The sequence below is a fragment of the Haliaeetus albicilla genome, chromosome 1 (assembly GCF_947461875.1).
Source record: "Haliaeetus albicilla chromosome 1, bHalAlb1.1, whole genome shotgun sequence".
Taxonomy (NCBI): Eukaryota; Metazoa; Chordata; class Aves; order Accipitriformes; family Accipitridae; genus Haliaeetus; species Haliaeetus albicilla.
In genome coordinates, this window is record NC_091483.1 from 13,383,032 (window position 1) to 13,398,491 (window position 15,460).

Sequence of the window (15,460 nt, forward strand, 5' to 3'; positions counted from 1 at the left end):
CAGAACCATTATTTCTGAAAAGAAATGAATATTCAAAGGCCCCTTTGACATAATGAAGGTTAAATCCTATATAGATTTTTGCAGGCCCATGTAAGCGCTGTCTGACTCGGCTTTAAAAAAGCCCGAGTTCAGTCTGTCTGTGAGCTGCCTGGCAGCTATACAGCCATCGTTAGTGCAGGGCTGAGCCCACGTTTAAACTGGTGAGAAGTGGAATATTACATTGTGCATGTCACAAATGCAGCTACACCAGGTGGGCAGAAGAGCGGGTCTGCCAGAAAGAAAATATCATATAGACATATATACATACAGAGAAGTCACTAGCCTGCAAATTATTTCACAGCTGACTCTTAGAAACCACTTCAGGTATTGCCAGCTAATACCTGCAAATTGCCAGCTTGTACCACCTACATACCTGTCATCTTGCCTGGAAAATACTTTAGTTCAGTTAGTGAACGGAGTTTGCAGCTGTACCTGCTAAGGAGAGAAAGACAAAACTATTTTGTCTAAAGGACAAAATTTTCCAGGCAGAAACTGCCACGAACACCCTACTTTTTAGGAGAAAAGGAAAAAAAAAAAAAAGGGGGGGTGGACACAGACACGACGACAAACAATTTGTTGGCTGGCAACAAACAGTATAATAGTAACGTGGTACCACTTCAGAAAATTATTATCCTTCTGCAAACAAGACTTAGCAAATGATGGACAGCGTTTTTGAGTTGTTTTCACCTGAGTTTAATTCACAATGGTCACTTATAAGTATGGTGGCCTTCCATACCTAGCCTGCTGCTCCATGGCCACAAGCAAGCATTGTACGAAACCTTTGTTTCTGAAACCTAGGACCACTTCTAACATCTTGCATTGATTTAAATTATGAACCAATTTAGCTAAGCTGATGTAAAGCCCAATATAATTACTTTGTATCAGATTTATGCAGATAGAAAAAGATATATCTGTTCCCCCAGCAACAGTTTCAGTCCAGAAATTGTGGAGGCACAGCATATTAGCTTGTGCCCAGCCTTCAGCAATAATAATTATATGGTTTTGAGACTGAAGCTGCTAGAAGAAGGCTACATACGTGTTGCTCAGAGATGACTCTAAATCACACTTTTAACACTGATGAGATCAATTTACTTTCTACATAATGTTAGAAAAAGGAATATATCAATACCTCAAACCCAGTGTATTTACCTCACGCTTTCGTTAAATTGATAAAAAACCCTGGTGTCTCATTCTACCAATGTACTTGCAGTCAATGTGTAGATCAGGCGTGAATTTCCTTTGCGTTTAGTGAGGTACCGTTTGCTATATGGCTGATAACAGTGCTGGTGATCGCAAAAAGACAGAAGAAGAAAGCTTCATTTTGATAGCTGAGTTCATAGCCCTTTGTAACCCACATTTATAAAGGTGCTCTTTGCTATGCTTTCATCTTTTTACTTATTTGGTTTGGAAATTTCCCTCTCTGCTCCACTGTATTATAAAAGCTTCGCTCTGTTTCCCATCTGCTGTCTTTGAGAGATCAATTGTAGAGCAGTCATCAGTGGAAACGTGAGGCTTTTTGCCACAGTTTCTCTAAAATTCATCTTGCCAGTCACATGCAAACTGAAATGGGTCAGTTTTCATCAGCCTTGGCATTAAGCCTCTGGGCTGTCCCATGAGCCCTGCCCAATAATTTAAGAGGGGTGGGAGCGGGAAACAAATTATGTGACTATTAATTTCAGTTTTCTTGTTCAGATGCCAGTACATCAAAAATAGATCTCCCTGGGCCAGAGCGCTTTGTCATGTTATCTGGAGTAATACTAGTTTGTGAATTATGTCTGGTCAGTTTAGTGTCTCAGTTTGGTCACATTAATCAATTTGACCACTGCCTTAATCACTGAACTCTGCCATCTCATTTTTCATCTCGCAGAAGGAAGCTGTCTGACTTTTTGTCTAGTGCCTGGCACGGTGATTCCTCTGTTGACCCCACAGTAGTCAGAGGAACCTGGAGGTCTTACAGGCGGCAGCAGGACCAGCCACAGAAGGTACCGTCTCATCAAGCTCAACTATCTCATCCATTCCTTAATGACCATGCAGATAGCACAGTAACCCCAGATGATGTAAGCTACCCCATTTCACACACCGTAGCAGGTTAACAACCTGCCGCCTGTCCCAAGCTGCATGAACACAAAAGAATCATGAATTCATAGACAAAAATTAATTCTTAATTACTAAATAATTCCATATTTATACACGATTTACACCAGCCACAAGATGCTTACCTGTGTTCTTGTATTGAGAAAATAGCCAGCTATGCACAATGCATTCACTCAGTGTATATAATCTTGCTAAGCCCATGTTGCAGATATAATTTTGAAATTCCATTTTTCTGGATCTGTCTAGGTTCATTTGCCTTAGATGTTCAAATGATCCATAGATTAGGAAATACGATTGATAATTTCAGTAGAGAAATCCATACAGAAGCTTTAGAATACATTTGTGAGTGGAATCTGTCATCCTGCCAAAGGATTAATTTTGATTTTGTTGTCAGTAAAAATGAATACTTCAGTATGCTTCTTCTTAAACTAATAAGTGTTAAAATACATTTTTTCAAAAATTACAAGTTGCATTTAAAATAAGAGCCTTTTTCTACTAAATGTATGCAATTAAGATAAGCAAAAAAAGTCTTTCTGCTGTGGAAACCTATAAAAGGTATGGACGGGAAATGAATCTATCTGCTACTGCTACAGAAGTCTGTAGTAAACACAAACATCTAGATACTGTTGCATGGTATCAACTCTCAAGATATCTTACAATAGAATAATTCAGTTGGAAGGGACCTACAATGATCATCTAGTCCATTTAGAAACTAGCCTGCATACGATGCAAGAAATATTAGGTTGCTTATGATATCTATTTATCTAGAGGCCTTTAGAATAACATTTTATCAAAGAAAAAACTCATACCTTTTAGTCTTTTTCTTGGAAAAGAACTCAGATCATTGGGTTTTATTTCTGCCATAAAGGAACAAGGGAATGTAGTTCCCCATGAAAACATGAGTAGTGGTTTTGGGGTAAAATGAGGACTAGCTGTCACTAAAGAAAGAAAAAAGCCTAGCACATTCCTTTCCCTCCAGTCCCACTTTGTCAGCCCTTTCCATTATTTCTCTTTTACAGTTGCCTCTGATTTCTTTGCTTCCCTGATAAAAATAAGTGGGGTTTTTTTCCTCAGAAACTAAACAAATAGAAAAACTACATTCCCATGAGAAAGCAGTCCAAGTTCATTAACGTAGTCCTATCGCTATGAATTCCTCTGAGCCTTTGAAAATTGCAGAAGTTGATAAACCTAAGATTTTGAGAGAGAAACTTACTATGAACTGAAAAGTCTAGTTAGGCAACAGTCTTCCAGAAACATGTCATGATTTTGAGAAAAGTGTCAGGATTCAATTTCTCCTTATCTGGAAGTGATAAATTGTCTTAAAAATAGAAATATATTTATAAGTTGTAGAAGGATGACATTCCAGGACACTGCATGATGAATTAGATGCACTCATAGTGCTGGTCAGGGTGCTTCACAATTAAAGCAGGTACGTCTGAGGAATCTACCCATCTTTACGACAGGGACTGAAGGGCAAGAAAAGTTGTCCAAAGGACAGCAGCTGCAAATAGCATACTTTTTCAAAAACTCATATGTGATCAAGATTCCCAGCAAATCAGAGGATTTGTTAATAATGCGATATAAGCCACTACTGGCTGCTTTTGAATCTGTTGCAGAGGCTGTTACATTGCTCAGAAGAGGATAGAATAAAATGGCACAAGCGCTAAACTCAGCTTTCAGGTAAGCAGATTTTAAAGAGTATGATTTGTCCTAACAGGATCTTCTTCAGTCGACAGTGAAATAGATAGAGAAGTAGGAGAATGGAATAGATCGTGAAATACAAGGCCTAATATTTCCAAGGAAAATCTTATTTGCTTGGACATGGCAGATAGCTTTTGAATATTACGAGCCAACCAACGCAATCAGTAAAAGCAGGGTTTCCTCATATCCTGTGCATGGATGTTTCTTTGGATATGCTAACAACTTTGTAAAATTCAGTCTATTTCTCCACAAGGCTATACATGAAACAGATATTAAACGGAAGCTGAAATATGGATTAGGGTCTGCTTTGGGGGGAAGAACTGAGAAGAGCTAAGATATGAATTGAAACCAATATTTCACTGCCTAACAGTCAACTGTGTTAAAAATGGTGAGAAAGTTAGAAGAGCAGCTGACTTTGAAAGAATCACCCTTAAGACAGTATGTAGCCTATCAGGACAGTAAACCTCCAACTACCCTAAAAGAGGTTTTTCCAGGAGCTTAGTTACAAAAGTTTATTTCCTCAAGGCAAGTTGTCAGCAAGTATTCTGTTCAAACACTTCTGAGTTTAATTGTGAAAAGACACACCGCAGCTTTAGAGACAGAAATGACAAAGGTCAGTTCAAGAGTGGAAGAACATCTCAAGCTTTCTAGCTTTGCTGAGGCACAGTCAGAGAAAGGAATACCTTCCTACACAAAAGGTCTTAATGATCACTGTATTAGGGCCCTGCTATATCAAAACCACACTGTTGACAGGATGCCCGTGCCAATACAAAAGTGAGTGAAACGGTGAGGAACAACTGCTGTTATGAAAGGGCTCTGTCACTGCTTGGGCCGTTTGGCTCTGTCAGCGATATACTGGTGGAGAAAATATTGCTGTTGAGACTTGCTATCAGTGCCCATAATCTTTCTGGCCGGTGACAGACTAAAAATGGGAAAGTTTTAGGAAATTGCATTATAGCCTGGTCTTTGCTTTGGGAAAGAAGTCTTCAGAGGTCAAGTACACCAGGAACAGGGAACTGCTACTCTACCTAAAGACAATTCTCCTGAAGGAAAGACTTGATCCCAGAGTGCACACAGCACGCAGTAGACGTTTCTGCTGTTTGAAGAAGGAAGATTGATCTCTTTATACGGCTGCCTTATCTTCCAGACACGGCAGTGATCGATGTCCAAAGCAAGACTAACATGGACAAATCAAGGTTTTCCCATTTACTCAACATGCAAGGACCTAAGCTGCATGTACACACAGACATAACTAGGTTACACTGCAGGTGCCTGCACTCTTACACTCCTAACTTCTAGTACAGGTGCCGCCTATGCCAGGCAGATTCTCCAGACTTATCACTGAAGCATAAAGGTTAAGCAGCCTTCTGAACAGAAGGCTGAGATTGATCAGGAAGAAGGCTGATTTTAAAATGGTTCATCTTAAAGAGAAAAATACAAAAGAACGTTAAAGTATCACACTGAGGTATCATGTCCAGGACAGAATGCAACTCTCCAGGGTCCCAGCAGCAACTCTTTAACTCCACCCCAGAGTAACCTCCAAGTAGGCTGGGCAGTCCATCAGTGGAAACCGACTCTCAGCCCTCTTTATTGTAGCTTTCTTATTTATGAAATGGATAGGATTTCTCCCTGCCTTTTACTAAGCTAATAATGGTTTAGACATTGGATGCTGTCCTAATTGCCAAATCAGAGGATGCTGTAAAGAACTTCTATTTTCATTGCTGGAGCTGTAAAATGGGTGAGGAGAACGTTAAGGTGAGCTATCATTCCAGCCTAAGGAGAGCTAGTAGCACCACGTATCAGCCATACTGGGAAGAAATGAAACAAACTTCGAGGGGCTCAGAGGAGAGGTCCAAACGGAATGATGTACTTTGAAGTAATGATGAGTAAACAAGTGGACCCTCTGCCTATTGCACTGGGTGGGGAAAAAAGCTACAATCCTCAGAATAATCAGAGGTGAGCAGAATTTAACAGAATTAAGGCAACACTTGCAAAGCATATTTGGGTTTCACAGACAAAATTTAAAGAGCAGACTGATTACATATGTCCCAGAATTTACTTCTAAGAACAGACATCTCAGAGAGCAATCACGATGTGATTACTTTAACTACCACAAGAACGATATAAGGAATGTAGTGCAGCTATCTCACGTTACTATTTGCAAGAAATCCTATGAGAATAGAATATCAAATAATGGACAGAAGGACTAGCAGAAAATATGAAAGAAGTGCTTATGGAGTTAGGTGCAATTTGCAATACAGATTGCAAATGAAATATTCAGCTTGTCAATATTTTCTTTAGAATCTTAGATGAAAGATTTAAATGATAACCTGGAAGATGGGAACCAGAGAGTGAGAGTTGCTGCTGGGGAGAATGCTGCAGCTATAGGACATATTAAGAGTGAAATGGTAGTGATGCTTAATCTCCAATTTAACATGTTTAACAGCAGAGAACAAATTGTTCACTAAATTGAAGCAGTTGATTGATAAACATATCTTTCAGTTGGGTAGGCTGATATGGGCTGAAGTGGCTGGGAAGTAGATTCCTTAATAAGTGGAATAAATACGCCAATGAATAGCTTCATTGTTGCTCCCCAAATGGTCTACCTCAAATTTAGTCACGTTCGGGATCAACCCAAATCATGTTTTCATTCTCTGTTTTCCTTTACCAGACTGGAAATCCTGAGAGTCCTGTTCAACCCAGATGAAGAAGAATTTGAAATTATATTACCACTGAATTCATACTTCACAAGAAATACATGTGGGTAGACCAAATGTATACAAACTCTGATTTTCTTTATTTTGAAAGAAATTTTGTGTATTAGCAAACGTTTATACAACTCTATCTCTTTTTTCCCCAGTAAAATCATAGCTCATTGCTTAAATTCACTGATAACTCTCTGCAAGAGGGAAATGCATGGTTCAAGGAGACACATAAGTAAGTACATACATTTTAAGGATTGCTAGGAAGATAGAGTAGAAGTATGTGTGGGCAAGGGACTATGGCAGTTTTTGTAGAGCAATAAATCACATAGTGGATGTGGTCCAGGCCTGATGAACGGCAGCCATCTGCACCTTCCATCCTGGCACCTAAGAGGTGCAGGCTTCCTGGTGGTTTTTCTCTGTTTATTCCACGCTTACTATGCTTTCACAGTAGAAGGCACAACTTGCATTGTAATACTTGGTGCTGTAAAACACCTGCTAGTTAAAGGGGAATTGTCTAAACTAAGAATGGCTCGAGCCTAAATAAGCATTGCCAGGATTAAATTATGTTACTGGGACCTCAGACAAACGATGCTCTGATTTGTTCAGAAAACCTTCTGGTGAAGGTGTTCAAAAGGCAGAATAAATAGAATAAATTATAAAATCAGAACTTTTGAGTGAACTTGTCTTGTCCTTGTGCTGTCTTTGAGAGAGACCAATATACATGTTTTCAAAGGCTGTTCCAGCTGTTAGAGTAATGAATGACATCTGCGTTTGACTTATAGCACATGCAAAGGGTTTATGTCAGGGATCATTACTACTTAAACTAGGGTCTTCTGATATTTCAAAAGAAAAAAAACCTTCTCATGGCAGGGCTTGTGGCAATAGGAGCTGAGGGTGAAGCTCATAGTCACATGCACAAGGACTAGACTGCCTTGCCCTCTCCTGTTAGGCAGCGTGACTATGACACTCAGGGGAGTGAGCTGAGCTCTCTAATTGGGGCTGTAGTTTCTCTGGGATAAGTCCGCTTAAGTAGCTTGTATTTGTACAGCACCTAGCACCGTGATTTGCGCTGAAAGCACATAGCACAAATAATAGATTGTAATGGTAATGACTTCCTAACTCAAGTCCTAAGTCAAACATGCCAGAAGTAATGAAATTAGATTGGAGAATGACCAATAATACTAATCATTATAGCTATGATAGACTTAAGAGTGCTGAAAATGTACATGGTTACCACTATTTCTGGAGATAATGATTTTGAGAACTGCCTGTTTCCTCTGTTAATCTCACTGGTTGATTAATGTTGGCTCTATCATTCTGACAATATAAATCAAGTAGTAACGTCAATCCGCCTTTTTAGCAACTCCAAAGCAACTGTAAGTTTGATGTGACAGCTGTGGTTTCTGCTTAGTTTAGCAGAAGTTATGGCAGAGAATCCTAGAAGATTTCAAGTGTGTTTATTAATTTGATATAAAATACATGAAAGAAGCACACAGAGTTACTTCTTTGTTTCCTCCTCTCAAAATTGCAACTGGGCCAGTAACTCTTAATACAAAGTTAATTTAGTCAAGATACTTGAGAGCCACTTGGCTCTGTTTCTAAATTCCTCCCTTTGTCCTTCGCAAAGCTCTTTGAAGTGTTACTCTGCGAGGTGGATGTTGTAATGAGCCTATTTCTAAGAGGATCAAAGTAGCAGAGCTGCCCAAAGCAGCATCAAAGATACACAACAGAGAGCCCTTTAATGAGCAAGAGGGACATGATTGTCTTTTCCCCAAAATAAAACCCTAAAACAGGATTTAGATTAAATATTTAAAATTGAAAATTATTTTATTTTGTCTGGAGCTTGCTGGCAGAAAGCAAAAACCTCAAAGAGAAGAGGAGATTTCTCCAGCTGACTCCGCTAAAATTTAATGACTGTCATTTGCTCGATGCTTCACCATCACTTAATGAAGTCCAAATACCTGTGGCCTAAGCTAAAGGTGGCAGCGGCAGCCGCCACGGGCACAGGCGGGATAGCAGCCTTGTGCTAGAGCAGATTCCTTTCCCATGGATATGAAAATAGAAAGCAAACATACGGCAGGAAGCTGCGGCAAAGGCTGTGGAGCGAGAAGACAGCTTGGAGGGGGAACGGGGGGAAGGGTGGGAGAAAAAAAAGGAGTGGGAGGGAGGACTGGACATGTAAATTATGTGCCAGGAAATGAATTCCTTATAATGTCTCTTGCCAGAAGCTAAACCCTAGCAAATGTAAGTCGTCTTTTTTCCTTTCTTTTGCTCTCTCCACTGTTCCTCTGAGGGTCAGGGAGGAAGGAGCAGGGACAGGAAGAGGGGCGATTCAGTGTTTACTTACTGCTTGTGTGACTAAAGTGCTATATGATCCAGCTTTAACATTAGAAGGCATGTGACCCCATAAAAGTGACGAGCAGGATAATATCCTGCTTCTCGTTACACATGGTTTTTCAACTTACTTTATTTGGCCATGGGGATCCTTCAATATGTTCTGGGGCTGAAATACCAGGAGAAATGTGTTTCTGTTCAGAGGCTGGATGTGCTTATTGCACTGCGTTCAGTAATGAAGTGGGGGCTTATTTTGTTTGACTTGATAGCTATCTGTGCAAATATTGCCTCTACTTAGGTTTGTGTTTGTTTAAGGAACCACCTACTGCATCTGTCAAGACTGCAGAAATGTATGCCACTGACCTGCGCTTAACTTGGGGATAAAATGAGAAGACTTGTGTTTAAGGTTAAACCTGTATGTAGGGTTGGGGGTTTTTTTCAGAATTTAGCAGAAACGATCTGGCAGAAGGTTAAAAATCCTTAGCAGCAAAATTTTGGCTGCTGAGCAAAGTACACTTCTAGCTTATGGGAATCATAGGATGGTTTGGGTTGGAAGGGACCTTAAAGACCATCTAGTTCCAACCCCCCTGCCATGGGCAAGGACACCTTCCACTAGATGACGTTGCTCAAAGCCCCATCCAACCTGGCCTTGAACACTGCCAGGGATGGGGCAGCCACAACCTCTCTGGGCAACCTAAAAATCAATGATATATATGATGCAGAGAGCAGAATGACTAATGAAACTGGACATAAAGTAATTATATAATACATTAAAATTTACAGGTCATTAAGCATGAAAAGTAGCCCAGACTTCTTTTTTCTTTCCCAACCCACACAGTTTGGGATACCATATATCCCAGCATGTGCAATGCCATGGACAAAACCAGTACCAGTTTCCTTGAAGAATTCTGTGAGTAAAAGAGTTGGACTCTTCCAGACATAAAGAACACAGATCTTTTCTTTTTTTTTTAATTAACTGCAACACTACAATGGTTATGGAAGTTTGTACACAGCAAGATTTTGTAACTGAAGTAAGTAAAGTTAAGTAAGAGGCTGCTTTTCAGCAAAAGGTGTTGAGAACCCAGGAGTTTCCAGTAAAAAAAATTGGCTGGGAAGCACAGCTCCCAATTTCCCTCCTTCACAGGGTACAAAGTACACATCTCTTCCTAGAGTGCTGTTATCTCTGGAAAGGGAAATTTCTGCGATTGCTGAAATCATACTGAAAGCAGTAAAAATCAGTAAGTCTTCAGAGCTTTTAAAAATTAACGGACTTCCTGCATATCCATTTCTAATCAGGATTCAGTAACCTAACAATGATCTGAGAAAATCTTGACCGTTGTAACTTGGTTGATATTTTAATGGCAGATACAACTTCAAAGACATTGATAGCACATATACCTTCTAAAGTTGCCCACTGTAGAGATAGTATACATACATACACGTACATATATGACATAATCCAGATGTTGTGGGTTCACCACTATTGCATTGCTTGAAGAGATTTTGATGCTGCAAGTGAAAACAGAAGTTCTTAGCATCCATATGTTTCTTTTGTGTTCCCATTTCTAGCTTCTAGAATTTAAACCCGTAAAGAATATAGAACATATAAAGAATATAGTAATAGAAAGATATTGTCTTTGCAATTTCAGGTAGATGTGAGATAGCATATAAATACAAGAACAAAATGAAAAAGGATATCGAATGAGGTATCAAGCTTTTGAACTTACTTGGATTGTTGAAGGCTAATCTCCACAAAGAGCATCAGTCAAGGCTTTGATTCCCAGGAATTTGCATGCAGAAGAGATGCAGGGCCTACATTGTTCTGCTTTCTTTATATGGTATGAAATATATTTGTTTTAAAATGATTGTCTAGAACTGTCCCATCTCAATGCCAGTTCTACGTAGTGTCTTAAAAAAAAAATTATTATTTTTAAGCATGACTTATACCCTGAATGTTAAGCCATTTTTGAGCACCACGATTTCTACTGATATCTTCTGCTTCAATACCAAGTATAACCTACATTACTCAGTTCTGATAATGCCCTAAGTCAGGAATAACAACTTTTACATATGAATGTTTTATTTCCCATATGGGTTGAAAGAATCCCTAAGATTCTTTTAAGCACTCAGCTTGTATTCTATTGATCTATTTTCATTACCAACACAGATTTATTATATTTATAATTAAACCAATTTGTTTTAATTGGAAAGCAGAGTTCTACTCAGCCTTTACAAGCAATAATTTCTTAACAGTGCTAGTTCAAGCATTTTTTGGTATACCTGTAAGTTGGCTACATCTTGCTATTAGAAATTTGGGGTATGAAATGAAAAGGATGTTTCCCTGAAAACCATATGATTAGCTAGTGTCAACTTCTGGCATATTGCTTTCCCAGGAATTTACTGTATTAGTTTAGTTAGCCAGTATCTGAGCTATTTGCTGCAGTCTTGCTGATTTAATGCTGCTAAAATGAAGAGGAGAACATGTAGTAATAGGTACTACATTAAGTGCTACATAAAATCTTCCATGCAATATAAAACCAGCTTGCAACTTTCTCATGCATGTGTTTCTAAGTGTGAGTTTTCAGTACCATTAGTCACAGCTTTCAAAGGTTTCTCTGATAAACTAGTAGTTGCCTAGTCCTTTCTGAGTAGCATTTTCCTGTGAGTGTCATCAGTGAGAAACCTTCCTCCAAAAATCCCCTTATGCTAGGCAAGACTCAAGAACAGTTCCAGTTGTCAAACTATAGCAAGGACCTACCTGGAGGCTGCAGGACAGTCAAGGTGCAATGAGCTCTGTCAGTTACTTCCCCTGAAAAAAAAGCATAACAATAATTACCACGGGCAGTAAATAAATCAGATTATGTTTAAACGTCAAATACGCATGTCTTTCTACAGATATCCCATGTGAAATCTTACTGTCATTACAGTTATTGATAGGACATAATTTTTGTAAAGTGAGGAGGCACCTAATTATGATACTTGAATAAATCTGATATAATAATGCCTTCATTGTCAAAACCATATATGAAAAACAGCAACTGAAAACCAATGCGTTTTGGCACTTCTGTGCTACCCAGAATCATGAACCGAGATGTCTGAGTAGAGCAGTTCGTGCCTAATGTCCTGTCAAATGATTTTCCAACACTCCATATTCAGTGAAAATCAAGATGGATGTCTTATTCTTATGCAGTGACAAACATTAGTGCAGATCCCATGGCCTCAGGGGTGCTCTGTAGCTGTGGTACCTGAAGCAAGCTATATTTGATGCTTTAACACCCTTTCTGAAAAACTGGGCAAAACTGCCCATGCACAATACAATTACCATAGGTTTGTAATAGGGCTTCACAAGCAAGCCATAATGGAAACATTGGGGGGGCTGCTGAAAGAGATTTTTTTTGCGTTAACGTGTTTTACCTGCCTTTGAAGCACTGAACATCTAGCGTCTTCTCTGCCTTTAAGAATAAGGAAGTTTTACCAGGTAGCCCAAATAGAATATTGGGAGAGCAATTATCAGAAACAAAGACTTCTGTCAAAAGGAATTGTAATTTGTTTTCACACTTCTCATCTACACTGAGACTGAGTCCTTATGAAAATCAAATTGTTAAAGAACTTGCTTGACCTTGTTAAAAACATTTCACTTCACTTGTGAGTCAAAGTTCTTGCCCATATGATACTGCATAAACAGTTTACTTAGACTACAGCAAGCTGCTAAGTACTTTGACTCTTTTCAATTAAACTTATGAATACTTCATTTTAAGATTGTTTTATCATTCTTGCCATTCTTGAGAGGATTAAACTCATAGTATAGTTGTTATATTTTAAAATAAATTGTAAACGTATCTGAATATCGCAAATTATGCTAGTCTGTTTAGATCTTATGTATAAATCAAGAGCTATTTGGTCAAATTCTGTGATTCTATAAAACATATTAAAATTGTCTAAATGGTTCATTTTACTAAATAATTTCCATTGCATTGTAAAGCATTGATTTAAACATGATAAGAATGTAGTCTTTCAATTTAGTTGTTATTTATATTTCCAATTTCCTGTCTAAAGGTATCAACAGGTTAAAGATTAGACAAACTCATAGTCAAGAGGTCATCAAATGGACTAAAAGGGGGTACGTTCCTGCCTACTCCTAAAACAGCGAGTACCACAGTTCTGGATGTCAGGTAGCGGAGGGGACTGGACTGCTGGAAGTGCACAGGCTTATGTCTCCTTCCCTATGGCACATCTAAGAAATAGTCCTGAGATAGATGGGCCACTGCTCTGGCCCAGCAGAACATTTCTTCCTTTCTTAAGTGGAAATAATAATAGCAACAACAATAATAATAAAGATAAGGGAAAAAAAAAAAAAGAAAAATATTACTTACCTTTCTGTTCTTTTGTGTAAACTTGTCTTTCTTTTCCTACTGTAAAAATAGCTAGAGAAGGAGAATACTGAATAAATACACTGTGACTAGGACTGACTTATAATGCAGGGTCAGAATTTCGCCCAAACGCTGCTTTTCTCTTTTCAAAAAGCAGCAGCATTTTTTAAGGCGATTAGTAATTGCAGTGTCTTTTCACTTGACAATATGAATTATTCCTAGCATGGACAAATAAAGACAAAAAAATGCAACAACAAACAAGTAACACAATAGTGCTTTTGTGACCACACCAACTCACAAAAATATTATTTTCCTTTCCTTCATTCATTTGCATATGTATTTATTTGCAGAAGGCAAAACACAACTATATAGATCATTTAAATTCTGAAAGACGAAACTGGGATGACTCAATGGAAAATTCTCAGAAATAATCTTGATGAAGTGGTTTTATTCATCTCATTCTACTTTTCTCAAGGGCTGACATATGCATAAAAGGGGAACATGATCCCTTGCACATGTTCTCCATGAGGACTGCGTGTAGCACAATCATTAACTTAAAACAAGCTTTGCTGACTCTTACTCAAAGGCATTGCTGAATCCAAGCCAAAGGAATTCAGACTGGCATTTCTCCATCTCCTCTGATCAGCGAAGAGGGTGAAAGGACAATCCTGTTTCACTACACCAAGTATTACAGGGTTTTGGTGGATCGATGTGATACCTCCCAACAGCTCTGCTTTGCAGCATGGGACATTTTTAAAAGTGACCTTCCTTTCTTGGGCTGCTGCAGGCCGAGAAGGCTCCAAGACAGAGAGAGGGATGGATGAGAAGGTGGTTGGCTGGGACCGTGCTTCACTAGGCACTGCTAGCATGGCAAGATCCCACCAACACCAACCACCAACGCTTCAGCAAGTCCCCTTTTTTTTTTGTTCATCCCTTAAACAGGGAACAGCATTGCAATTAGACCATATACGACGTGTGCTGTGAATGCGTGAAAGGGACTGGATTCTTTTCTGGGAGAAACAGAAACCACAGGGTGGTCACATCAGCTCCCAGAGCGACAGTATTAGCCGAGGGCATGGAGATGTGTCTGTGGGGAGAGCAGCTCTTTATCAAGTGAAGATTGACAGCAGAAACCCTTGTCCCTCACAGTCATCCGGCTTTGCTCTAGTGCCCTCTCTGCTGCTTCTGGGTTTTCCAAGGGCTATGCCTCCTATTCTTCCTTTGACCACTTTCCTCCTTTGTCAGTTCTACCATATGGCCCTAAACTTTGACAGGGAAGATCCACCTCCAGGTTGAAACAAGCCAAACATATGGAATGCTGTTTCAGGAGTGAGGGGTGAGAATCATCTTTAGATGATTAGTAACCCTGGTTACTGTTTTGTGCTCCTCGAGACAGCCATTTGCAACAATCAATAAACTAACTTAACCAGCACGTTTTGGGAATGGAAAATCCAATCTCTATGTAAGAGGTTTTTTCTGTAACAAAGTCTGTAATTTTTTGATTCAAAACTAATTTGCCTGTTATAAAAATCACCTTGGGTCAAATCCAAGCCAAGCAGTGGATTTTTCAGAAAAGCGGTATTTTGTTTTGAGTCAGTTCAACTTTGTTCAGTAGCCGCTTGAGCTTCCCACACTGTCTCATGGGAAGTGGACTGGAGTATTCCCCTTCGAGCTAGCTTTCCTAGTCTGATATATGTCCCAAATGCTTCAATACCTTCCCTCCAGTTAAACCTCAAAAGTGAACTACAGAAGTAAATATATGAATTGTACCTGACAGGATAAATGGAGTAAGGAGAGAGCCCAGCTTACTGGAAGTGATAAATATTTTATAAGAACAAAAGAATAATTATACTGGGGCAGCTAAAATGTTCATTTGGTATACATTTGTCTTTTTACAGTGGTCAGTAGAAGAGGTAAGAAGATACAAGAAATTTAGAAATTAATTGCTGCTTCTGACACATTGTCCCAGCTCCCCAAAATGTGCCATTTCTAAGACTTCCTGAACTACAGATTGCATCCAAAGCACTGTAATATCAACTTTATGCTTCTTCAAATGCATATTTCAATCTGGTTTTTTAAAACCATCTACACTTTCGGCCTTCAGAACTTTCTGCAGCAACGAGAGCTTCAATTTAATTATGCATAGTGTGAAGAAAGAACTTCCCTGATTCATTTCAAAACTTCTATTTTAAATTGGTATTGGGTGTCTTCCAGTCC

The 15,460-nt window shown here is 39.0% G+C and overlaps 1 long non-coding RNA gene across 1 annotated transcript in view; it reads right to left on the minus strand.

Moving 5' to 3' along the window:
* LOC138684740 (uncharacterized) overlaps positions 1-15,460 on the minus strand; it is a 42,820-nt gene that overhangs the window by 25,315 nt on the left and 2,045 nt on the right. The window contains exons 2-4 of the long non-coding RNA XR_011324000.1: positions 13,247-13,297; positions 11,632-11,682; positions 10,601-10,781 (exon numbers count right to left, since the gene is read on the minus strand). This is a non-coding gene — a long non-coding RNA (uncharacterized lncRNA). The remainder of the gene's footprint in view (positions 1-10,600; positions 10,782-11,631; positions 11,683-13,246; positions 13,298-15,460) is intronic.